Genomic DNA, 25,907 nt, shown 5'->3' on the forward strand with positions numbered 1-25,907 from the left:
TTTGACCACAGCTGAGTTTGGGCTCATTCTCTCCTAGATCTCCAAGATCTGTCTCCTTGTTTCTGACCAGGCTGATGGGTGAGTACCCTGGTGACTAGAATGAGGTGGCCTCAGTTTCAAGGACTCTTCCAATGTTTCAAGCCCAGAGCAGAGAGCACCTGGGGGAAAAGCCTTGGAGCAAGTCACAATCCCCCCGCCCCATCCCCCATGAGTCAACCTCTTTCTTAGGGCTGTGGAGCTTCAGTTCCCACAGTTAAGACCAAAACCACCTGGTGGGATATTTGTGGGTAAGCTGAAGAACTTGGCAGAGATGAGCAATTTCAGAACTTGTCTTCCTTTTCATTAGTGGGATTTCTGCACAGCCTAGGCCCTGCCCAGAGTTTTGATGAAAAACAGACAATGACAACAAACCCTAAGATTGGAGACCTTTTTATTCAATACAAATAATTGCATGAGAAACTTAAAAACTACCCAGTTTACAGGCTGAAAACATTCTGAATACCGTCCTTCCATATAACCTCAACTGATAAAGTGAATAGGGGAGGGAAGGAGCCCATGAAGGAGAAAAGTAAGGGAAGAAGGGATTGTATTAGCTCCCAGCAGCAGCCATCCAGAATAGCATCTTGATTTCACAAACACCATTTTAGCATAAATTATCTCATTTTTAGCTTGTCAATTTGGATAATCTTGGCCCCAGAATGGATTCAGGGGGTCTTAAATGATCTGGTTTGGCTCTTCACGGATTCTGAATTTGCAGATAATTGCCAGAGCTCTTTTGGCTGGGTAAACTTGTTATCAATTGCCTTTTTAAAAGTCAGCACTAAAATAATCATTCCCGTGAGCAAAACCCATTACAAACCTTAACTTTGGAGCATAAACACATTTCAGGCTGGGGGACAAATGTGTAAGATTTCATCATGGCTGCATCAGGAAAGGCTTGTGAAAAGTTGGACATGCAGCAGGAGAGTCCCTTTGGGGCTGAGCCTCAGGCCTGAACTGAGGATCAGATACTTAGAGAGGGCTCTGGACTGGGTCCACTGGGGGCCTCTTATGTGCTCCACCCTGGGCACACAAGATTTCTGGGCAGAGATGCTGTGGCCTTATGACTAACCATCAGCTCAAGGACATCCCTGTCTTACTTGCCACAGTATTGCCCCAAGTCAATTCCTTCCTTATGCCAGTCAGCTTCACTCTCTTTGGCAGGGACCCCCTTGGAAGGGGTCCCTCAGAGAAGAACCTCAAGATTAAGCTGAAAAAGCAATGAGTGGGTTAGTGGAAAGTAGTGGCCAAACCAGCTGGATAGAGCCTGGGTTCTGGCCTCCTGTCACCGACCTTGGGCAGCTCAACGGCTCTAGACTGAGTTTCCCAACTGCCCCAACAGAGGGGTATTAATACCTATTCCAGTGCCTCTCAGGGCAGTTGTAAAAAGACTTTATAAATATGTATATATTTCAATATTTACATTATGTATAAAGTATTTTTATATACAAGGACAATATTGTTCTTTTCACAGGGCAATTAAAGGAGTCTCCATTCTGGTTTTCTCACTTTTAGTCTTTATACTATAAAACATTTATAATACTTATAAATGCAAATTATTATGTCAAGACAGGAATGGGCCTAATCTCAGACCAAAATTTGATTTCTTGAGTCTTCTAGCTACCTAGAGTATGTGTAATTAGTATGTACATCAAAAGCTTTTGAAGTCAACTTAAATTTCTCATACTAAAGTTTGTCCATTTTTTTGGCTTTGGTCTCAGTATTTATGGGCAATGGGTAATTTTTCATACCTTAGGATAACTTGATTTATTAAATGTAAAGGCAGTCCATGTTATTCATCTTTGTTTTTCTCTAAATGAGACAGTGGATTTGCTGTGTAATCTATGTTTATCATTTAGTAGCAGCTGAGAGAGATCCCACCAGCTCCCTTCTCACATCCCAAAGGCAGCTATTTCAGATTCCCACCTTTACTGCCTTCTTCATGGTCATTATCCTTCCATCTTCCAAAATACAGAGAGATGATCCTCCTCCTAACTCTCAGGGAAACAAGGACCTCCAAGAGGAAATTCTCTTAGTGCCCCTTCATTCTGCAAAGGACTCAGAGAGGAGCAGTGAGGATGCAAAATGGTTGGAATGGAGTAGAGAAGAGAGGTCCTACATTGGGGCCCTGGTTGGGCACAGTAAAGACTATAGCTGCAACTCAGCATTATGGGAACCCTTGGGAAGTTCTAAGCAGAGAAGCACCACATTCCAACTCAGGTTTTATTACATCACACTGGCTGCTGTGCTGAGACTGGAGTGACAGGAGATCAGGCAGAAACAGTGGATCCCTTGGAGGCTTATACTCTAATCCAGAAGATATATGGTAGTCAATATCTCTAGCGCAATCTGTATATTACTTGCTGCCCATGTTCACCAGCAAGTTCTACAGATAATTCAGAATTATCATATCCCTAACAAGATTGTTCCTGAAACTGTCCTGTTATATGTTCCTTGTTTCAGTGGGGGAGGCTATGTCCTCTGGGTTTCCTAGATGCATCCTTGGTTCCTCCTTTCTTAACTCTTACATCTGGTTAGCAACAAGATCCTAGAGCTTCCATTTCCTGGATATCATTCAGTTCTACTCCTTTCCATTCTCATGGTCACTCCCTTAGGTCTTTTCACAGGACAGCTATAGGAGTCTCCATTCTGCTTTCCTCACTTTCGGTCTCAGACTGCCATCTACTCCAGTCCATCCTCTAGGCTCTCACCTGAGTGACCTTATTATAATTTGAAGGTAACTAAACTCCCTTCAGTCACTCTTTTTTTTAAATAACTTTATTTGTTCACGAGAGACACACAGAGAGAGGCAGAGACATAGGCAGAGGGAGAAGCAGGCTCCCTGTAGGAAGCCTGATGCGAGACTATCCTAGGACCCACACCCTGAGCCAAAGGAAGACACTCAGCCACTGAGCCACCCAGTTGTCCCTCAGTTACTCTTGATCTAGCCCCACCCATGCAATGAAACTCGTCTTTGCACTTGTCACATCTGCTCCCAAACACAATCCTTCTGAAAGCCTTGATGTTAACAGGAGGTTTCATGGGGAGAAGGGGAGAGGGTTACATCACACCCAGCTGAGCAAATCTTCCTAAAAGATCTGTAAACACGTGGCTCTGTTGCTACATTCCTCTCCTCATCTGTAGCACCTGCCTCAAATCTCCTCTAAGCTGTTAACAAATCAAAGCTAACTTAAAAACCAGAGCTCAAGTGTAGCCCCTTTCCCACCTTCATCCCCCAACCTGCAGACAGTGTGTGTCCCTGTGCATCACAAATCGGATCAGAACAAAAGAAAATGCTTTGCTAGTTTCCTTCTACTCTCTGAATAAAGACCAAACTTGCTTGGCTCAGGAGATCCTGTCTACCTTGCCCTGTCCTTTTCCTCATTTCCTACACACCAGGATCTTGGGTGAGGAAGCACCTACATCCCCGGAAACACACCAAGTTCTTCCCCATCTATACCCGAAACTGCTGATATTTTCCCAAAAGAATCTTTTCCTCTGCTTGTTCTTCAAAACTCTGCTCAGATATTCTTTCATCCAGGATGTTGTCTTCTCCCTCCTTTTACTCCTGTACTATTGTTTTAGCCCCTTATGAGCTGTGTGAGAACAGAAACAGTGTCATCCTTATCCCTGGGTCCCCTGCTGGCAAAGGGCAGGCCACAGTTTGAATGGATGACTGATATGGAGACCCAGTAGTTAACAGCTCATCTAGGAGTCTCACCCTTACACTCTTCAAGCAAAGGAGCTGTTCTAAATGTCCCACACTTTATTTTTTTTTTTTTTATTGGTGTTCAATTTACTAACATACAGAATAATACCCAGTGCCCGTCACCCATTCACTCCCACCCCCCGCCCTCCTCCCCTTCTACCACCCCTAGTTCGTTTCCCAGAGTTAGCAGTCTTTACGTTCTGTCTCCCTTTCTGATATTTCCCACACATTTCTTCTCCCTTCCCTTATTTTCCCTTTCACTATTATTTATATTCCCCAAATGAATGAGAACATATAATGTTTGTCCTTCTCCGACTGACTTACTTCACTCAGCATAATACCCTCCAGTTCCATCCACGTTGAAGCAAATGGTGGGTATTTGTCATTTCTAATAGCTGAGTAATATTCCATTGTATACATAAACCACATCTTCTTTATCCATTCATCTTTCGTTGGACACCGAGGCTCCTTCCACAGTTTGGCTATCGTGGCCATTGCTGCTATAAACATCGGGGTGCAGGTGTCCCGGCGTTTCATTGCATTTGTATCTTTGGGGTAAATCCCCAACAGTGCAATTGCTGGGTCAGACAACAAAAAGACATTAAAGGCATTCAAATTGGCAAAGAAGAAGTCAAACTCTCTCTCTTCGCCGATGACATGATACTCTACATAGAAAACCCAAAAGTCTCCACCCCAAGATTGCTAGAACTCATACAGCAATTCGGTAGCGTGGCAGGATACAAAATCAATGCCCAGAAGTCAGTGGCATTTCTATACACTAACAATGAGACTGAAGAAAGAGAAATTAAGGAGTCAATCCCATTTACAATTGCACCCAAAAGCATAAGATACCTAGGAATAAACCTCACCAAAGATGTAAAGGATCTATACCCTCAAAACTATAGAACACTTCTGAATGTCCCACACTTTAAAAAGTCATTCATATCATTGTGAAGTGTGATTTGCTCCAGTCACAGCTTGTGACAGTGTAATGGGCAGAACTGCAAAATTAGAAGTAACTGGTTTGTGAGATTGACTCAGCAAGGAAGGATGTTGTGGACTGAGGCTGCTAGTCTCAGTGATGCTACAGAGTGCTGGTTCTGATATGGAATGCCTGGTAATACGCAAGCTGTGAAGGTTGGGGGGCATGTGTTTTAAGAGGAAGAAATAATTTTAAAATATAGACTTGTGATTGTGGAAGTATATGCGTTATATTTGTCATTTCTTAGTCAATATAATAGAAGCAAAACCAGGAGCCAGCATCCAGAAAATGTTGGGACTGAACTGGCTTTTCTTTCCTATTATTTTGATCTCTTGGAGTTAAGGCTTGTAAACTCCGGAAATATTATTGATTAAGAACAGGTGGGGTCTCAGACATTTTTGGTAAACATTCCTCCAATGTGTGGCAAATGTGGGGACTGGCAAAAACTCAGGATATGAACTGTTGCTGGATCCACTGAAGACTTTTGTATTCTGGAGAGGAAATACTTGGTGAGGAAATACACATTAACTCTTAATAGCCTCTCTGCAGATTTCTTGTCTCCCCTAATTATTCCTGCTTTAGTTTCCTCCTCACATCTTCTTTACAACTGTAGCCTCACTCAGAACTGGCTATATAATTTATGGGGCCCTGAGCAAGTGAAAATATGGAGTCCCTTGTTCACAAATTAAGAATTTCAAGATGGCCACAGCAAAGCATTAAACCAAGCATGGCTTAATGGGCATGGGTAATGTCCTGGGCAATTCCACAGGTTGTATGCCCCTGAAGCCAGCCCTGCCTTCAGTTGTTTCACACATTTTCTGAAAGAATTTTATATGTCTGGGTCTATGCTCAGCACTGGAGATCGAATAGGAATGAGATGCAGTCCTGCTCTCTAATAATAATAATAACAATAAATGTAGTGATAATGACAATGAGGACAAAACTAGCAAACACTTATTGAGCACTTATGTGCCAGGTACTACACTAAGTGCTTTCTATGAATCACCTCCATTTTTCACCACACTAGTTTACAGATGTGGAAACTGACTCAGAGAAGCTAAGTGGCTTGTTTTTTTTTCTTCTTCAATTTCTAGGAATTTGTGTATTTTTCTTAGGTCATCCAATTTGTTGGTATACTACTGTTCATAGTATTCTCATTATAATTATTTCTATGTGATCAGTGTCTCCTCTTTCATTTCTTTTTTAGTTTTTATTTAAATTCCTGTTAGCATATGCTGTAATATTAGTTTGAGGTATATAATTTAGTGATTCATCTCTATCTTCTTTCCCCCTATGCTTGTTTGTTTCTTAAATTCCACATATGAGTGAAATCATATGGTGTTTGTCTTTTCCTGACTTATTTTGCTTAGAATAATATCCTGTAGTTCTAGTCACGTCATCAAAAATGGAAACATTTCGCTCTTTGGCTGAGTAATATTTCATTATATGTCTGACATTTTCTTTATTCATCAGTTGATGGACACTTGGGCTGTTTCCATAGCTTGGCTATTGTAGAAAATGCTCTTTAAACATAGGGGTGCATATATCCCTTTTAATTAATATTTTTATATTATTTGGGTAAACACTAGTGCAACTGCTAGATTGTAGGGTGGTTCTATTTTTAACTTTTTGTGAAAACTCCATACTGTCCCCAGAGCAGCTGCACCAGTTTACATTCCTACCAACAGTGTAAGAGGGTTCCCCTTTCTCTACATCCTCACCAACACTGTTTCTTGTGTTGATTTTAGCCATTCTGACAGGTGTGATGTGATATCTCCTTGTAGTGTTGCTTTGTATTTTCCTGATAATGAGTGATTTGAGCATTTTTTCATATGTCAGTTGGCCATCTGTATGTCTTCTTTGGAAAAATGTCTATTCATGTCTTCTTCCCATTTGTTGTTTCCTTTGCTCTACAGAAGCTTTTTATTTTGAGGAAGTCTCAGTAGTTTATTTTTGCTTTTGTGTCCTTGCCTCAGTAGATATATATAGTAAAAAGTTGCTGTGGCTGATATCAAAGGTGTTACTGCCTGTGTTCTGTTCTAGGATTTTTATGACTTCCAGTCTCACATTTAGGTCTTTAATCCATTTTGAATTATTTTTGTGTATAGTGTAAGAAAGTGCACTTTCCAGTTTGGAACTTGATCCAGTTTCAATCTTTTGCATGCTGCTGTCCAGTTTTCCCAACACCATTTGTTGAAGAGACTATCTTTTTATCATTGGGTATTTTTTCCTGCTTTGTCAAAGATTAATTGACTTTGTAATCATGGGTTTATTTCTGGGTTTTCTATTCTGTTCCATTGATCTATGCGTCTGTTTTTTGTGACAGTACCAAACTGTTTTGATTACTACAGCTTTGTAATATAGCTTCAAGTTCAGAATTGTGGTGCCTTCAGCTTTACTTTTCTTATTCAAGGTTGCTTTGGCTATTTGGAGTCTTTTGTGGTTCCATGCAAATTTTTGAACTGTTCCAGCTCTGAAAACTGCTGGTGGCATTTTGATAGGGATTACATTAAATGTGTAGATTGCTTTGGGTAGTATAGACATTTTAATAATATTTGTTCTTCCAATCCATGAGCATGGAATGTTTTTCCATTTCTTTGTGTTGTCTTCAATTTCTGTCATTAGTGTTTTATAGTTTTCAGAATGTAGGCCTTTCATTTCTTTGGTTAGGTTTATTCCTAGGTATCTTATGATTTTTGGTGCAATTGTAAATGGGATTGATTTTTTAATTTCTCTTTCTGCTGCTTCATTATTAGCATATGGAAATGCAACAGATCTCTGATGTTGATTTTGTGTCCTGTGACTTTACCAAATGCATGTATCAGTTCTAGCAGGTTTTTTGTTTTTTAATGTGGATTCTTTTGCATTTTCTACATACAGTATCATGTCATCTGCGAACAGTGAAAGTTTGACTTCTTCCTTGCCAATTTGGATGCCTTTTCTTTCTTTCTGTGGTTTGATTGCTGTAGCTAGGACTTCCAATACTATGTTAAAGAACAGTGGTGAGAGTGGACATCCTTCTTGTTCCTGACTGTAGAGGAAAAGCTCAGTTTTTTCCCATTGAGGATGATATTAGCTGTGGGTCTTTCATATATGGCCTGTATGATGTTGAGGTATGTTCCCTCTAAACCACCTTGTTGAAGGTTTTAATCATGAATGGATGTTGTAGTTTGTCAAATGCTTTTTCTGCATTTATTGATATGATCATATGGTTCTTATCCTTTCTTTTATTAGTGTGGTATTTCATGTTAATTGATTTGCAGATATTGAACAACCCTTGCATCCTAGGAATAAATCCCATGTGATCATGGTGAATGATTCTTTTAATGTGTTGTTGGATTCAGTTTGCTTATATTTTATTGAGGATTTTTGCATCCATATTCATCAGGGATATTGGCTTGTAGTTCTGTTTTAGTGAGTCCTTATTTGGTTTTGGTATCAGAGTAATACTGGCCTCATAGGATGAATTTGGAATTTTTCCTTCTTTTTCTACTTTTTAGAATAATTTGAGAATAGGTATTAACTCTTCTTTAAGTGTATAGTAGAATTTGCCTATGGGTTTCTGGAGGATTCGGGATATTTTCTTTCAAGGCTGCCCTCTGCTGCAGAGAACATCTGGCCTGGTCAATGTTCATGCATCACAGCCACTACTCAGGGTCCCATGCTTTGCCTTTTTCCAGATTCTGAATGCCTTGTAAATGTGGCTTTATCAGACTGAGTCTGAGAATAGCTGCTGCCTCATTCATAGCTTCACTTCATCCAGGAATCCTTTCTTAAGCCATGCCCAAACTTCTTAAAAATTTCTCTATCTGATTTCAGGGACAGGTGGAGCCCACTTGTTGCATTCTTCTAGATCTGTGCCTTCTGGTCCCGACTTCATCCCCCCACTCTTTTTTGCACACTCCAAGGATGTGTCTGTGTGAGGAGATCACTTTACATTTATAGTGTAAAACCTATGTTTAAATATTGGGATAAAATATTTCATGGTGAGGGAGATGCTTTATAAAAGACTTTTGGGAATGACTTATGTCAGAAACAGCTTAAAATGTGTAGGTTGTGTGGGTGGCAAAGAATGCAAATTTCAAATAATACCTAGCCAGCAGCTACTGCTGGAAACACCTAACTGGAGGGAAGATATCTCTAGGAGTTGAGAAGAAAGCTACTTTCACTGAAGAATAGTACGAGTCATGGAATTTTCACACTTAAGCGGCATGATTTTTCTTCTTTCTTGGCTTCTGCCAAATGAAAGAAAGAGAAGAATGAGAGGGAAGTAGAGAGGACACACTTCTCCATCCTTCCGATGATTCCTTCTCATGGCTGACAAAGAAGCTTTGAATGCAGAAAAGTCACCAGCAACTGTAGACCTGGCTGAGAGGGGCTTTTTATGTCACACTGTTCTGAATTCTTAGGGATGTTTCTTAGGCCTTGATGGGTCTTGATATCATAATAAAATTTAAGGTGAGTTAGAAAAGGGGCTATGCCAATATATCTTCTGCTATTGTGATCTCACTACCCTTTCCTCAGGTATAGTCACTTACCTGGTTTTACCTGAAGACCCTGTGCTGCTTGAGACTCTGGGTTTGGTCCACCTCTAATAGGAAGTATATAAGAATCTTCAGGTTAGGTCAGAAATTTCCTTTATGACCTAAAGGAAATTTGAGTTGTTCTTAATGTTGCTGCTTCTTTCTGACCACCAACTGTTCTGACTTGCTGCCTGTTCTGATCTCTGGGTCCTGCTTGTTTCTTAAGCTCTATTGGGCCCATCTGAATCTCTATCTGCTTTGACCTCAAGTCCTCCTCATCAAAGTGCCAAGGGTCAGGCTCTGCCTTAGTCAATTGCAGAGTTAACACAGAAATGCACTGGAAGACCTTGGAATTGATTTCTTAACTACTTGATTAATTATCATGCATTTATATAAGCTATATTCAGCTATTTAATATGTGTACTTAAAGAGGAGAATGGAAAATTTGTTGTCTAGTTCTTGATCTCAGTAAGCCTTGTGATCAAAGTACCCTACTAGAGGATATTGAGAGGCCAAAGTCCAGCCTTTCAAATAATTCCTTACACAACCAGTGTTTGGAGATGTGGTTGACATTGCTACTACTACCTGTCCAAGACACTTACTCCGCATGTCCCTTCCAGCCAGTGCTTTCCTTCCTGTTCTTCATGTCTTCAGTCTCTCCTCTCTTGTTTACCCACAGATCAGACTTCCTAAAATATCACTTTTCCCCTAGTTATCCCTCATGAACATTAGCTTATGTGGATTCCCCTGCCTAAGAGATGGAACTGAGCTTTCCAGTCTGTGGCCAGGCCTTGTTGTGTGTCTAAACCAATTATATCTTCTTTCATTATAGACATACAGCTTCTAAGAGCTTCAAGGAACTCCAGGATTTCACCAGGTCCTACTGTTTGTCCTTAGGAATTTATGGACTCCATGTCTTTTTAAAAAATATTGCTGAATGAAGCCCAGGATGTTGAGTGACTTACTTGGTTGAGGGGGGCAAAGCATGGGGCTGGAGGTTTTCTCCAAAGGAGGCTCAATGCTCACATATATATTCATAGTTACTTGAGTGGCTGTGGTTTCCTACAGTCAGTGCTCTGGGACTTCTTATCCAGGATTCTGCCTCTGGCCTAAGCTATCAGCAGATGGCAGAGGTCCTATTTGTCCTGACATCAATTTGAAAGCATGAGGAAAACCTGGAAGGTGCCAGCTTTCCTCATCAGATCTGTTGAATCTCTTTGAGCCACTGCTGTGGTCTGCCTAGTTGTCTTCACCTACCATAACACTCCTGCCTTCCTGCCTTGATTCTGAATTACCCTTTGTGGTCTGAGTGTCTCTTCTCAACTCAGCAAATTCAGATCTGACAGGTCTGGTTCAGGCTCTGCCTGGGAGTATCTCCTCAACCATGTTAGGCCACACTGCTTACTCCTGGTTCCAAATTTATATAGCAGATCATTTTGTGCTCTAGGATCAGTATGCTGGGTGAGAGGGCTCTGGGGAGCAAAGGAATGGGCCACTAGTTTCCTCCTGCTACTGTAACGAATTCCTACAAATTTAGTGCCTAGAACAACACAAATTTATTAGAGTTCTAGAAGTCAGAAATCTAAAATCAAGGTGTTAGTAGGGTTGTGCTGCTTCTGGGTGCCCCAATAAAGAATATATTTTGACTTTATAGAGGCCACCTGTAGAAGGAATGCTGAAGTTGGTGAAAACTTGGTCTTGAAGACTTTGGGGGTCTTTGGTCCCCCAAAGAGTTGAGTTTTAAATTGGAAGTCACTGGTACCTTGAATTGACAGGTATAATTTTCCCCATCTTGAATGGAAGTAGGTGCCCAGAAGCCAGGTTAAAATATAGATAAATGAAGGAGATTACAGTATTATACACTTGATTTTCTTTATTGTTGTGACTTTTAAAAAATCTGCTACATGCATAGTTTCAAACTTCCCTGCAGAGAGATTGTACTAATTAATGCTTTCTGCAGTTGCAGTGCTTTTTTTGGATACTTGCCAACAATAACTTATTTTTTCTTTATTTTTAGCATTTAATAGGGGAAACGATACTTCATTATTGCTATTATTAGCACTTATTGAATTACAAGTAAGATATTTGAAATATTTTTGAGTATGATAGGGATTTCCTAGTTTCTCTTTTCTTTTTTTAGAAAACTTTGTTCATATCTTTGTTATTGTCAGAGATGGCTTGTTTTCCAAATTCTGCTCTTTCCCTCTTTCTTGGCAATAGGATTTTAGCACTGCACATGGGTGCCCCAGTACACTACATTTCCCAGATTCCTTTGAAGTAGGTGTGAACACACAGTTAAAAACCCTCCAGTGGATGTAAGTGATGTGTGCCACTTCCAGGTCTGGTCCATGAAGCCGCCTATAGAATAGCAACCAGTGTCATGGCAGCCATATATTAAAGATGATAGACTCTCTTGTCAGTATGGTAGGGGACCACTAGTCTGAGACTATTGCGTGAACAAAAGTTAGCTTTTATTTTATTTGAGCCACTACAGTTTTACTTTGCCTTCTACAGTTCTAAAACATTTACATCTTTTATTTATTATTTGTTTTAAATCAAGTTCTTCTCCTTCATTGAACCGCAAATAGAGTCTTTATTTAGTCATTTTTATAGCCCCATGGCACAGAGTAGGTTTTCAATAAATAGAAATGAAATTAAATGAATTAGTGAATGAGTTGCATGTTTACTTGAAAAGACTCTTGCTGCTTCCCCTGGTTCAGTTCTCAAGAACTGAACTGTTCTCGTTATCAAGAGAAAAAGGGGATTTCATACATGTGAATTATATGTTAATACTCAAGCCAATTCCAGGACAGATTTTCATTTATAAAACATGATATATTTTCTTGATAAGTCAGAAATCAGAAGGTGCTGATTTGTACAGTCTCCTGATCTCCCAGATGATGAGGAAGAAAATGAGTCTGGAATGGTTGTTTATTGTGGTGTGACCATTACCACTTCAAACTGAGTTCATGTGAAACTTCAGGCCACCTGTCTGGAGAAGAGTAATTTTTTATCCCACACTAGAAGTTAAATGGGCCCACTGAGATCCAAAGAGCTTAACAAATCCTCTGCTTTGTCACAGTGAAGACCTTTGCCTAATGCAAGGTCTTATCCTGCAGATTGCTTGGGGCCAGAAGATAGCCTGGTTAATCTAAACTGCTCCTACTTTCCTACAGTGTTCCCTGAACTGGTTTTTTTTTTTTTTGTCTGTGAATAAAATGGACCAGATTTGGGCTGGTTGCCATGGTGACTGTATCAAGAGCCTCTGGGCTCTCTATCTTCCTCTGCTGACAGTTCCCATGCAATGAACCCCCTGTGGGCCATGGGTGCCTCCATCTACAGCCTTACAGAATTACCTTCCAAAGAACGTAAAGTTTATTATAAAGAGATGGACCAGTTTGCAAGAGAAATAGGTTCCTGGTTGCCCCTTCTGGGACATGGTTGTCTTACTGCACATAGCTTGCCTAGATTATGATCTTAGGATCATTCATTAATTAGCTTTCCAACCCACATCCCTCTTGACCAGAGATGGTGGCCTTTAACCTCCTCATCTTCTTCAGCCAGGACCAGTTAAAGCTTTCTGAGTTTGCAATTTGTTATTCCTTAGTAGGTTTGAAATTACAAATATAGCTAAATGAAGGCGAATTTCTTCCTCTTGAGCTTGAGGGCAGCATCTCTGCAGCTGTCCCAGGGTGAGAAATGTGGCCTGGTTCACTGGCTCCTTCCCAGCATCAACTTGCTACTTACCAATGATACTCTGAAGGGGCTTCTGGAGCTCTTGGCTCAACCTTGTCCAGATGGATGGCCTCACTCAAAATGATGGTCTAAGAAGGTAGAATTGAAACTGCTGATTCTAAGTTAAAGTGTCAAAAGCAATCTATTTAGTTTTCCCTTTCCAAATATACCTGAGTATCTATATAACATTAATTAAATAGTATATGGCCCACAAATAGTCACTATCTCAAATTCAATTCTCTTTTGCACTTGGCACCTCAAATTTTGTATGTTCAAGACTAAACTTGGCCATATCTGGTCTGGACCACTTTAGTAACAACCTAAGTGGTTCATCTATATCCATTCTCATCCCTCCAATCCATTTTCCACTTAACAGCCAGAGGGGTTTTTAAAACTTCATAACTGATCATCTCAGAGCCTAGAAGCATCCCAAGGACCTCCCCCTCCTTGGGATGAGGACTTGGTTGGCAGTGCCCTGACTGCCTTTCTGGTCTGTGCTGCACACTATCCCTCTTCTCTGCGCTGCAGGCACACTAGCCTGCTTTTGGTTGATCTCTGCACTGGCTTTGCTTCTGCTAGAGGGGCTTCTCCCAGGCTTCCCATTGCCTAGTTTCTCTTCTTTCCTTATCTTGTTTTCTTTTAGACATCTTTCAGATCTCATCCTAAGTGCTTCTTTTTCGGGGATGCCTTTCCTGATTTCCTAGACCAGGCCAGGTTTCCCTTTTAGATGCTCTTGTGGCATTAAGTGATACATGTTTCCTTCACAGGACTCTCTAGGTAATTACACAAGGATTTGCATGATTATTTCCTCAGTGTCTGTTTCCCTTGCTAGACTGTGAGGTCCATGAGAACAGAATCTGGATCTGTAATTGTTCATCATTGTATCTGTGTACCTAGGACCATGCCTGGAATACAGAGTGGCTCAATAAATGTTTATTGAATAAATATGTGAATTTTCATAATCTGTGGAAAAGTATGGATTATTATACTTATTTCACAGGTGAACAAATTTAGGGCAAAATCTCTCAATCTCCATTGATGGTTGACCAAAAGTTCCAAAAAGTTTTAAATCTAATGTTAAATCCCAAGGACTAATACTTAATAGTTGCCATTTCCATTCTATTTATGAGATTCAAAGAGGTTCAGAGTGACTCAGGGGTCTCTGAAAGGCAGTTGCAGCTACTGCCAGAGATAGGGAGCATTTGGGAATGTGCAGAGGGAGGACATCAGAGGTTATGGAGGTCTAACCTTCTGCTCTAGGAAAGCATGTATTTCAACCTAATACCTCTACCCAGTCCAGCATCTCATTATGTAAACATACCTACCTCATTCATCTGCATCATCTAATCCTGCCTCCTAAAAATTTCTAGTGAGAGTAGGTACTCCTCCTCTGAGATCCCTCGGTGGCCTCTGGTTATTTCTGTTTGAGCACTTCATGATGTATATTTATAATTTTTCCATGATGTTTTAAGTTATAATTGCTTCTGTGACTCTCCTACTATTCCACAAACTTCCTTTTTCACACTTACATCTCTGTGACCCAGCTCCTGGCACACAGTGCCTGGCATGGATTTTAGTGGCTCTTTACCTCAACTGCACATCAGAATTGCACAGATGATTGTTAATGCATCCCAGTATTTGGACTCTGCGTCCATTGGTTTGGGGTGGGGCCCAGACCTCAACAGTTTTTAAGGTCAACAGATGATTGTGATGTGAAGCCAAGTTTGTGGATTTCTGGGCTAAATACTCAGTAAATACTTAAGTAAACTAACTAGAATCATCTTTCTCTGAGTGTATCTGAGTGAATATATGCATGTGGGCCGTGTTGGATTTAGAGAAGAATTAGTTTGGGTGGTGGCAAACTTCTGTGCTATTCCCTTTCTTCCCGTGAAACTTGTGGATTTTGAGGATCTGTATAGACTTGGGGGATTGGAGGGCTTCCAGGGACAAAGCTGAGGGATGTCATGGTTGTTCACAGAGACCTATTCCCCCTCTCCAGTTCTGCACTAGCACAAGGGGAGCGAGTCAGCAATTTATGTTTTCTGCTGCCAAATGTAGTAACAGGAACACTTTTTCCCTGATTCTGCATGCTGTTTGGAAGTCCAAATCAATTAATTTTTCTTGGGTTTTGCAGCTGGTGCATTGATTTTTCTATTCACTTATTAATTCATTTACTCCCTCAATAAGTATTGATTGTTTATGAGTATAGCATAATGCCAGCTCTATGGGTCATGTGAAGAAAATGGCATACAGGTGTCCTGAGGAGCCTAAAATGTAGCTGGGTAGACAGTATATGCACATCCAAAAAGCAGCTATACTTTTTACCATTAAGAGAGCAGGCTTTGAGCCAGACAACCTGATTGATTGCCTGGCCCACTATTTATTGGTTGCGGACCCTGAGAAAGTTACTTTACCTCTCTAAGCCTTAGTTTCCTCATATGAACATTTCTCTTCTGTGAATGATAATAAAAACTATATCATAGGGTTGCTGTGAGGATTAAATGAGGTCATTCCTGTAAAGCATTTAGCATAGTGCCTGGCACATAGTAAAAATTCAAGTAAGTGTTAGCTGTTATGATAGGAAAGATAGCAACCAGAGTTAGCAAGTGAGCAGGATTGAGAATAGAGGATATACAAAAATTTAGGGAAGGTAGAGATCGATGTGGTTGTGGGGAGTTGGGGGAAGAAAGCCTCAGAAAGGTAGAAATTGAGTTGATTTTGGGGATGTGTATGCTCTGGAATAGTGGTGAGAAGCAAAGACCTGCTTGATGTGGGGGGTGAGGGGAGGGTGGGAAGTCTGTCTAGAGTTGAGAGCACTTGCTATTTGAAGTGGGGCAAAACAGTTCATTATTGGCCTGGACCCTCACCTCTGCTCTAGGAATGCTTAGGAGGCTAATATATTAATTGGTTATGTCTGCTAGTCCCCTTCTAACCCCATATTCAGCAAGTGTGGTGATTTATCGTTATGGACCAAACATTCCAAAATGCCATTCGCAGAGCTGGGAAGGCTAAATTTAGCGTAACAGTCCTGGGTGTTTAGAACTTCAAGTGAAATTCTAGATTTTGAGATCAGGTTAAGACCACTTGGCCCTTTAACTGCAGTTAACATTTTCCTTGAAAAATTCCAACCTTTAAAAGCCTCTATTTGACAACTAGCTTGCCAATATTTATGTTCCACTCCATTAGCATCACCAGGGCTGACTCTCCACTTTCAAAGATATGCATTCGGCTGGAAGAAATCACTGCTGTTTGCTCATTTCACATGCTCATACAAATATGGGTGTGCACGCGCACACACACAGACACACACACACATAGCATGCCCCTGGTCTGTGTGTATGTGTATTTGGTCCACTGGGAAAGTTGTGCTAAATGTCTTGTGTTTGACTTCATCTGTCCTTATTTTCCTTAAGTCTTTCTTTTTCTTTATTAGCTGTGAGTCTTCTGGAGAACTGAAAGGCAATGTATTATGATACTCTAATGTCTGGTTCAAAGGCTAATTATTTTAAGTACATTTTGCCAGCATAGGATCCCTAATAAGTATCTCATGAATTTCAGGGTTAGGACTGCTAGGATTGCCTTGTGCCTCAGAGATATGGACATGGACTTTGAGGACCATGAGGAAAAAGAAAAGAACAAGAACTTCATTTTAACCCAGATCCATAGGCTGTTGATAAGAAAATGTCCTTTACATGACTTTGGGTTTGCTCCTTTTACTAGTTCAGAGCCCATCAGAAATATACATTTAACTAGTCAGTGATTCTTAATCATTTTTAGGTGTATATGTGATGGGTGGGTAGTCTTTAGGAATGTGACAGAAGCTACAGATGCTTTCTCCAGAAAAATGCATATAAACACATTACACACATTTTCTGCATACAATTTATTTTGCTGCATTGCAGACATACTTTTCACATAGTCAAAATGTTAAAACAATACTTTAAAAGTCTTGTGATCCTCTTAATCTCATTTTTGCATGGAAAAATTCACGGCCATTTCCTGAGAAACCTTAGTAAGTCATAACGTGCAAATTTAAGTAAAACCTAGTTTAGCTCAAAAGTGAGTTTCACAAGACTGTTTGGTTAGAATAAGAGATTAAAATTACAGAGTGCTTTTTTGACATGATAATGCAAATATCTTTCATATGCAATCAGCTTAGACTTTTCATTTTAGTGGTAACAAGGATAGCAAATTCTAATTTATAGTAGTATTTGCTAGCAAAAGAGTTTTCATAGGTTATTCTGATAGATGATGATAGGCTTATGTCAAGGAATGGAGAATTCTCTAAAACACTTTGAGTTGAATTTATGTAATAGCATTTTCTTTGTCTTCATTTCAATGAGATCAACTTCGTCAGTGTTTGAATCATAAATGTTGCCTTCGTCGTCAGAAAGAACCAGGATTATACATTTCGATTTTAAGGTCACCCAAAGAAGTATTCTTCAAGGATTTCTTTGCCCATTTGCACCTGCACAAGAGCCAGCAGAGCCTTTTCAATCTGGCTCCAGCCTCCAGATACCCTTTCTCCAACAATGCAAGGAGCACACAGCTGTCTTTCTCCAAACACCTCTCCACAATGGTAGCTTGGTCAGGAGACTTTAAATTTTTTCTACAGCATCTATAATGGAATGAGCTGGACCTCGAGTCAAGAGTTATGGCTCATTCAGATGGCCCAAGATGTCAATCAAGTCACTCAAGTCATGAGTGGGAACTCTTTGTCAAATCAGTCTAAGAATGGACTTTGCTAGTCACTTAAGGTAAAGCTTTCTGCCTGAAGTTAATACATTTCTTCAAAATTTGTACTTTAGAAAGCCCGTGAACTCCAGCGTTTCTTTTTTAAGTTGAAGTATAAAAATTGACATAAGATACTACAGATGACTCTTGAACCACAGGGGGGCTGGGGTGCCAACCCCTGTGCAGTAAAAAAATCTCCCTCTTAAGTTTTGACTCCCTGAAAACTTAATTACTAATAGCCTACTGTTGACTGGAAGCCTTATGTTAATAACATACCCAATCAACACATATTTTGTATGTTATATGTATTATATACTATATTCTTACAATAAAGTAATCTAGAGTGAATAAAACGTTATTAAGAAAATGTTAAGGAAGAGAAAGTACAGTTAAAGTACTGTGCTGTAAAAAAAAATCCTTGTATCAGCAGACTTATGCAGTTCAAATCTATGTTCAAGGGTCAACTGTATATTAATTTCAGGTGTACAACACGTGATTTAGCATTTGTATATGTTGTGAAACAATCACCACAATAAGAAGTCTAGTTAACATCTGTCATAATACAAAGTTCCTTACTATATTTCCCATGATGTACATTATATCCCATGACTTACTTTAAAACTGGAAGTTTGTACCTCTTTATCCCTTTCACCCATTTCATCCCTCCCAACCCTACTCCTTCTGGCAATTACCAATCTCTTCTCTGTATCTATGAGTCTAGGTTTTATTTTGTTTTGTTTGTTTTGTTTTTTAGATTCCATGTATAAGTGAAATCATATGGTATTTGTCTTTCTCTGACTTATTTCACTTAGCATAACACTCTCTAGGTCCATTTGTATTATCCAGATGGAAAGGTTTCATTCTTTTTTATGGCAGACTGGCATTCCCTTGTATGTATATACCACCTCTTCTTCATCCATTCATCCACTGATGGACACCTAGGTTGTTTCCATATCTTACCTATTGTAAATAATGCTGCAGTTAACATAGGGGTGCATATATCTTTTATAATTAGTGTTTCTGTTTTCTTCAGATAGAAACCCAGTAGTGGAATTGCTAATTCCATACTGTTTTCCATAATGACAGCCAATTTAACCCCCCACCAATAGTGTAAAAGGGAACCTTTTTCTCCATATTCTCACTAACCTTTATTGTCTCTCGTCTTTTGATAATAACTACTGTGACAAGTATAGTGTGATATCTCACTGTGGTTTGATTTGTATTTCCCTGATGATTAGTGATACTAAACATTTTTTCATGTATCTGTTGGCCATATACACATCTTCTTTGAAAAATGTCTAATCAGATCCTTTGTCCTTTTTTAAACTGGATTTTTAAAATTACTGAATTGTGTGAGTTCTTTATATATTTTGGATATTAACCCCTTATTGAATGTATGATTTGCAAATATTTCCTCCCATTTAATAGGTTGACTTTTCCTTTTGTTGATGGTTTCCTTCAATGTGTAGAAACTTTTTAGTTTGATATAGTCTCATTTGTCAATTTTGGCTTTTGTTTTCCTTCCTTTTGGAGTCAGGTTAAAAAAAAACATCATTAAGATCAATGTAAAGGAACTTACTGCTATATGTTCTAGATTTTTTTTGGTTTCAGGTCTTACATTTAAGGCTTTAATCCATTTTGATTTTTTAAAAGATTTTATTTACTTATTTAAGAGTGAGTGAGCAAGAGAGAGAGAGAGAAGGAGCAGGGGGAGGAGCAGAGGGAGAGGGAGAAGCAGACTCCCTACTGAGCAGGGAGTCTGATGCAGGGCTGGATCCCAGGACCCTGAGATCATGAATTGAGCTGAAATCAGATGCTTAACTGACTGAGCCACCAAGGGACCTCTCTTTAATCCATTTTGGGTTAGTTTTATATATGATATAAGATGATGGTTAAGTTTCATTCTTTTGCATGGAATTGTCCATTTTTCTCAATACCACTCACTAAAGGTACTATTCTTTCCCATTGTATATTCTTACCTCCTTTATTGAAAATTAATTAATCATATATATACATGGGTTTATTTCTGTGTTCTCTATTCTTTTCTATTGATCTCTGTGTTGTTTGTGTGCCAGTACCATATTGTTTTACAATAGCTTTGTAGTATAATTTGAAATCAAGGAATATGATACCTCTGGCTTTGTTCTTTCTCAAGATTGTTTTGGTTATTCGGAGTTTTTTTGTGGTTTCATATAAATTTTAGAATTATTTTATATAGTTTTGTGAAAAATGCCACTGGAATTTTGATAGTTATTACAGTGAATTGCTAGATCATTTTGGATAGCATGGACATCTTAACAATATTAATTCTAATCCATAAGCATGGAATATCTTTCCATGTATTTGTTTCTTCTTCATTTTCTCTCGTCAATGTCTCATAGTTTGTGCAATGTACAGGTCTTTCACCTCTGTGATTAAATTTATTCCTAGGTATTTCATTTTTTTTAATAATAAATTTATTTTTTATTGGTGTTCATTTGGTATTTCATTTTTTGAGGCAATTGTAAATGGGACTATTTTCTTGATTTCTCTTTCTGATAGTTTGTTATTGTATAGAAACACAATAGATTTTTACATATTAATTTTGTATCCTGCAACTTTCCTGAATTCATTGGTTAGTTCTAATAGTTTTTTTTTTTTTGTGGAGTTTTTAAGATTTTCTATATATGGTGTTATGGCATTTGCAAATAATGACAGTTTTTCTTCTTCCTTTTTAATTTGCATACCTTTTATTTCTTTTTCTTGTCTAATTGCTATGGCTAGGACTTCAGTAGTATGTTGAATAAAAATTGGTGAGACTGGGCATCCTTGTCTTGTTCCTGATTTTAGAGAGAAAGTATTCAGCTTTTCTCTATTGATTATTAAATTAGTTGTGGCTTTGTCATAAGCCTTTATTATGTTGAGGTATAGTCCCTCTATCTCCACTGAGTGTTTTTTGAGCACTTTTATCATAAATGTATGTGGAATTTGACAAATCAAGACCTTGTTTTGCCTCTATTGAGATGTTCATGACTTTTATCTTTCATTTTGCTAATGTATATCAAATTGATTTGCAGATGTTGAATCATCCTTGTATCTCTGGAATAAATTCCACTTGAGAAGGATAGGTATTGAATTATCTTTGAATGTTGACTGAATTCACCAGTGGAGCCATCTGATTCTGGACTTTTGTCAGGAGTTTTTTTTTTTTTTTTTAAGAATTTATTTATTTATTTATTTATTTATTTATTTATTTATTTATTTATTTATTTATCAGCACGTGAGCTAGGGGAGGAACAGAGGGAGATGGACAAGCAGACTCCACACTGATTGTGAAGCCCAATGCAGGGCTCTATCTCATGACCCCAAGATCATTATATGAGCTGAAATCAAGAGTCAGATGCTTAACTGACTGTGCCACCCAGGTACCCCAGGAAGTTTTTTTTATTACTAGTGCAATCTTTTTATTTGCAGTATCTATTCAATAGAATTTTCTATTTCTTTCTAATTCAATCTTGGAAGTTTGTCAGTTTCTAGGAATTCATCCAGTTGTTCTAGGTTATCAAATATGTTCATGTACAATTGTTCATAGTAGTCTCTTATGATCCTTTACATTTCTATGGTATCAGTTATAACTTCTCCCTTTTCATTTCTGATTTTATTTACTTGAACTCTCCTTTTTCTTGGTGAGTCTTGCTAAATGTTTATCTATTTATCTTTTCAAAGAACTAGTTCTTCATTTCATTGATTTTTTTTTCTATTGTCTTTTTAGTCTCTCTTTCTTTTATTTCTGCTCTGATCTTTATTGGTTCCTTCCTTCTACTAACTTTGGATTTCATTTGTTCTTTTTCTAGTTCCTTAGGTATAGGGTTAAATTATTTGATATTTAAAAAAAATTTCTTTGAACCACTTTTGCTATGTCCCATTGATTTTGGTATGTTTTATTTCTGTTTTCATTTGTCTCTAGATATTTTTAAAATTTCTACTTTGGTTTCTTCTGTGGCTAAGTAGTTGTTCAGAGACATGTTTAATTTCCCTGTATTTTCAGTTTTCCTAATTATTTTCTTATAATTGATTTCTAGTTTCATACCAGTGTGATCAGAAAAGATACTCGATATGATTTTAATTTTCTTGAATTATTGAGACTTGTTTTGTGGCCTAATATATGATCTATCCTGGAGAATATTCCTGTGCACTTGAAAAAAATGTGTATTCTACTGCTTTTGGATGGAATGTTCTGTGTATGTTTATTAAATGCATTTGGTCTGATGTGTTGTTTAGACTAATATTTCCTTATTGATTTTATGTTTGAACAATCTATCCAATGATATAAGTGAGATGTTAAAAATCCTCTACTAGTACTGTATTACTGTCAGTTTCTCCCTTTATGTCTGTTTATATTTGATGTACATATTTTGGTGCTTCTGTGTTGAGTGCATATATTTTTAAATGTTACATATTTTTACACACTTTGTTTTAAACTCTATTTTGTCTGATATGAGTAGTCACACTAGCTTTCTTTTCCATTTACACGAGATATCTTTTAATATCCCTTTACTTTCCATCTGTGTGTAGACATCTTTACTTATGAAGTGAGTCTCTTGTAGGTAGTATATAGAATACTTATGAAGTGAGTTTCTTGTAGACAGTATATAGATGTGTTTATTTGTTTATCAATTTAGCCACTCCATGTCTTTTGAGTGGAGAGTTTAGTACATTTACACTGAAATTATTGATGGGTATGTACTTATTGCATTTTATTAATTGTTTTCTGGCTTCTTATTTTCTTTAGTTTCTCTCTGTTTCTTTTTTCTCTTGCAGTTTAATGAATTTTTTTAGTGTTATGTTTAGATTCTTTTTTCATTTTCCTTTGTGTATTTATTATAAGGTTTTAATTTGTGGTTACTGTGAAGCTCACATATATTATCCTAGATTTATAATAGTCTATTTTAAGTTGATAGCAACTTAAAGTTGAACATGTTACAAACATTTTCACTGTCCTCCCTTTTGTGTTTTTGATGTCATATTTTATGCTTCTCTTAACTAATTAGTTTTAGTTAATTTTTACTATCTTTGTATTTTAATTTTAATAGTATTTTTAGAAGTGACTAATCTACTACCTTTTCTATATATTTGCCTTTTTTCCCATAAGCTTTTCGCTTTTGTATATTTTTTTGTTATTGATTAGTACCATTATTTTTTCATCATTATTTTTTCATCTTAGTACCATTATCTTTTCATCATCATGAAATAATATTTTTTCATATTTAAAGTTCCTTTAAATTTCTTGCAAGGTCAGTTTAATATTGATGAGCTGCTTTAGCTTTTGCTTGTGTGGAAAACCCTATCTCTTCTTCAATTCTGAATGATAACCTTGATGGGTAAAATATTATTGGTTGGAAGTTTTTTCCTTTCAGGACTTTTAATGTCATGCTACTCCCTTCTGGCCTGCAAAGTGTCTGCTGAGAAATCTGCTGATAGCCTTATGGGATTTCCCTTGTTGTATGTAACAATTTGTTTTTCTCTTGCTGCCTTTAAGATTCTATAACTTTTGAGATTTTTAATTATAATGTGTCTTAGTGTAGATCTCTTTGGATTCATCTTGTTTGGAACTCTGGGTTTCCTGGTCCTGTATGTCTGGTTCCCCAGGTTTGGGAAGTTTTCATCCATTATTTCTTCAAATAAGTTTTCTGCCTCTTTCTCTCTTTTATCTCATTCTGGGACCCCTATAATGCAAATATTATTTCACTTGATATTGTCTCAGAGGTCCCTTAAGCTATTTTCACTTTTTAAAAATTCTTTTTTCTTTGGGCGAGTTTCACTCCATTTTCCAGCTTGCTGATCCATTCTTCTACTTTATCCAGTCTGCTGTTGGAACCCTCTAGTATATTTTTCAGTTCAGTTGTATTCTCTAGCTCTGTGACTTCTGTTTGGTATTTATATTTTCTCCTTCTTTGTTGGAGTTCTTACTGCGTTCATTCATTCTTCTACTGAGTTTGGTGAACATTTTTAAAATTTAAATTCAATTAGCCAACATATAGTACATCATTAGTTTCAGATGTAGTGTTCAATAATTCATCAGTTGCATATAACACCTAGTGCTCATCACATCATGTGCCCTCCTTAATGCCCATCACCTAATTACCCCATTCCCCCCATCTTCCTCCCCTTCAGCAACCTTCAGTTTGTTTCCTATAATTAAGAGTCTTTCATGGTTTTTCTCCCTTTCTGATGACTTCCCATTCAGTTTTCCCTCCTTTCTCCTATGATCCTGTTTTGTTTCTTAAATTTCACATATGAGTAAAGCCATGATAATTGTCTTTCTCTGACTGACTTATTTAGCTCAGCATGATATCCCCCAGTTCCATCCACATTTATATAAATGGTTAGTATTCATCCTTTCTGATGGCTGAATAATATTCCATTGTATATATACACCACATTTTCTTTATCCATTCATCTGTTGATGGACATCTTGGCTCTTTCCACAGTTTGGATATTGTGGATGTTGCTTTTATAAACATTGGGGTGTAGGTGCCCCTTCGGATCACCACATTTGTATCTTTGAGGTAAATACCCAGTAGTGCAATTGCTGGGTTGTAGCATAGCTCTAATTTTAACTTCTTCAGGAACCTCTGTACTGTTTTCCAGAGTGGTTGTACCAGCTTGTATTCCCACCAACAATGTAAGAGGGATCCCCTTTCTCTGCATCCTTGCCAACATTTGTTGTTTCCTATCTTGTTAATTTTAGCCATTCTGACTGGTGTGAGGTGGTATTTCATTGTGGTTTTGATTTGTGTTTCCCTGATGCCAAGGGATGTGGAGCATTTTTTTTCATGTGTCTGTTGACTATTTGTATGTCTTTGGAGAAATGTCTGTTCATGCTTCTGCCCATTTCTTGATGGGATTATTTGTTTTTTGGGTATTGAATTTGATAAGTTCTTTTTTTTCTTTAAGATTTTATTTATTTATCCATGAGAGACACACAGAGAGAGGCAGAGACATGGGCAGAGGGAGAAACAGGCTCTCTGTGGGGAGCCCCATGTAGGACTTGCTTCCATGACCCTGGGATCATGCCCTGAGCAGAAGGCAGATACTCAACCACTGAGCCACCCAGGCATCCCAATAACTTCTTTATAGATCTTGAATGCTAGTCCTTTATTTGATATGTCATTGACAAATATCTTCTTCCATTTGGAGGGTTGCCTTTAATTTTGTTAACTATTTCCTTTGCTGTGCAGAAGCTTTTTATCTGGATGAAGTCCCAATAGTACATTTTTGATTCCCTTGCCTTTGGAGACATGTTTAGCAAGGGATTGCTTCAGTTGATGTTGAAGTGGTTGTATCTATGTTCTCTAGGATTTTTTTGGATTCCTGTCTCACATTTACATGAGCAACTTTATGATCATTACTTTGAATTCTTTATCATGTAGATTACTTATCTCTGTATCATTAAGGTATTTTTTTTTGAGGTTTTCTCTTGGTCTTTTATTTGGAATGTATTTCTCTGTTTCCTATTTTTGCTTCACTATCTGTGTTTGTTTCTATATATTAGGAAAAGGATCTACCTTTCTCAGTCATGAAGGGGTGGCTCTGTGTAGGTGATAATCCTTCTTGTTCAACCGTGTCCTAGTTCTTGGTTGCCTCTCAAACCTTTGTGATTGTCTAAACTATCTGATTTATTTTTGACATGTCTCCATTGTTGAGGGTGTGCCAAGACCTGTCAGTGATCCAAGGGGAGGAATCTCATTTAGCACCCAGTTTCAGGCTGATTGGATGCCAGACCCTCAGGCAGCAGCTTTTAAAGTATGCAAATATATATAGTCCTGTGGGGCTGCATTTGAAATCCCTGTTGGGCTCCAGACCAGGAGTTCTGGAGGTGTCCCCCGGGGTGACAGTTGCAAAAATTGGACCTCCTGATGAGAGGCACCTGGGTGACTCACTTGGTTAAGCATCCAGCTCTTGGTTTTGGCTCAGGTCATGATCTCATGGGTTGTGGGATGGAGCCCCGCATCAGACTCTGCACTCAGCAGGGAGTCTGCTTGAGATTCTCTTTTTTCCTCTCTCCCTGCCCTTCCCCCCTCACTCTCTAAATAAATAAATAAATGAATTTTTTAAAAAATTGGGGTTCCACATGAGTGTATAAACTCCTTTCTGGGAAGTGTTGATGAGCTGTAGTGAGGTCAAGAGATTGCACAAGGATGGT

General features: G+C 38.3%; 1 long non-coding RNA gene across 2 annotated transcripts in view; it reads left to right on the forward strand.

The window, feature by feature from the left end:
* The first annotated feature begins 2,269 nt into the window (after positions 1–2,269).
* Positions 2,270–25,907, forward strand: part of LOC112661166 (uncharacterized) — a 54,986-nt gene continuing 31,348 nt past the window's right edge. Inside the window, exon 1 of one of the 2 annotated variants that reach the window (XR_003137473.3) lies at positions 2,270–2,365. This is a non-coding gene — a long non-coding RNA (uncharacterized LOC112661166). Of the gene's footprint in view, positions 2,366–2,623; positions 2,777–25,907 lie in introns of those variants that run through there. The other variant, XR_003137472.3, reaches the window with a different exon arrangement.

Source organism: Canis lupus, chromosome 23 (assembly GCF_003254725.2).
Source record: "Canis lupus dingo isolate Sandy chromosome 23, ASM325472v2, whole genome shotgun sequence".
Classification (NCBI taxonomy): domain Eukaryota; kingdom Metazoa; phylum Chordata; class Mammalia; order Carnivora; family Canidae; genus Canis; species Canis lupus.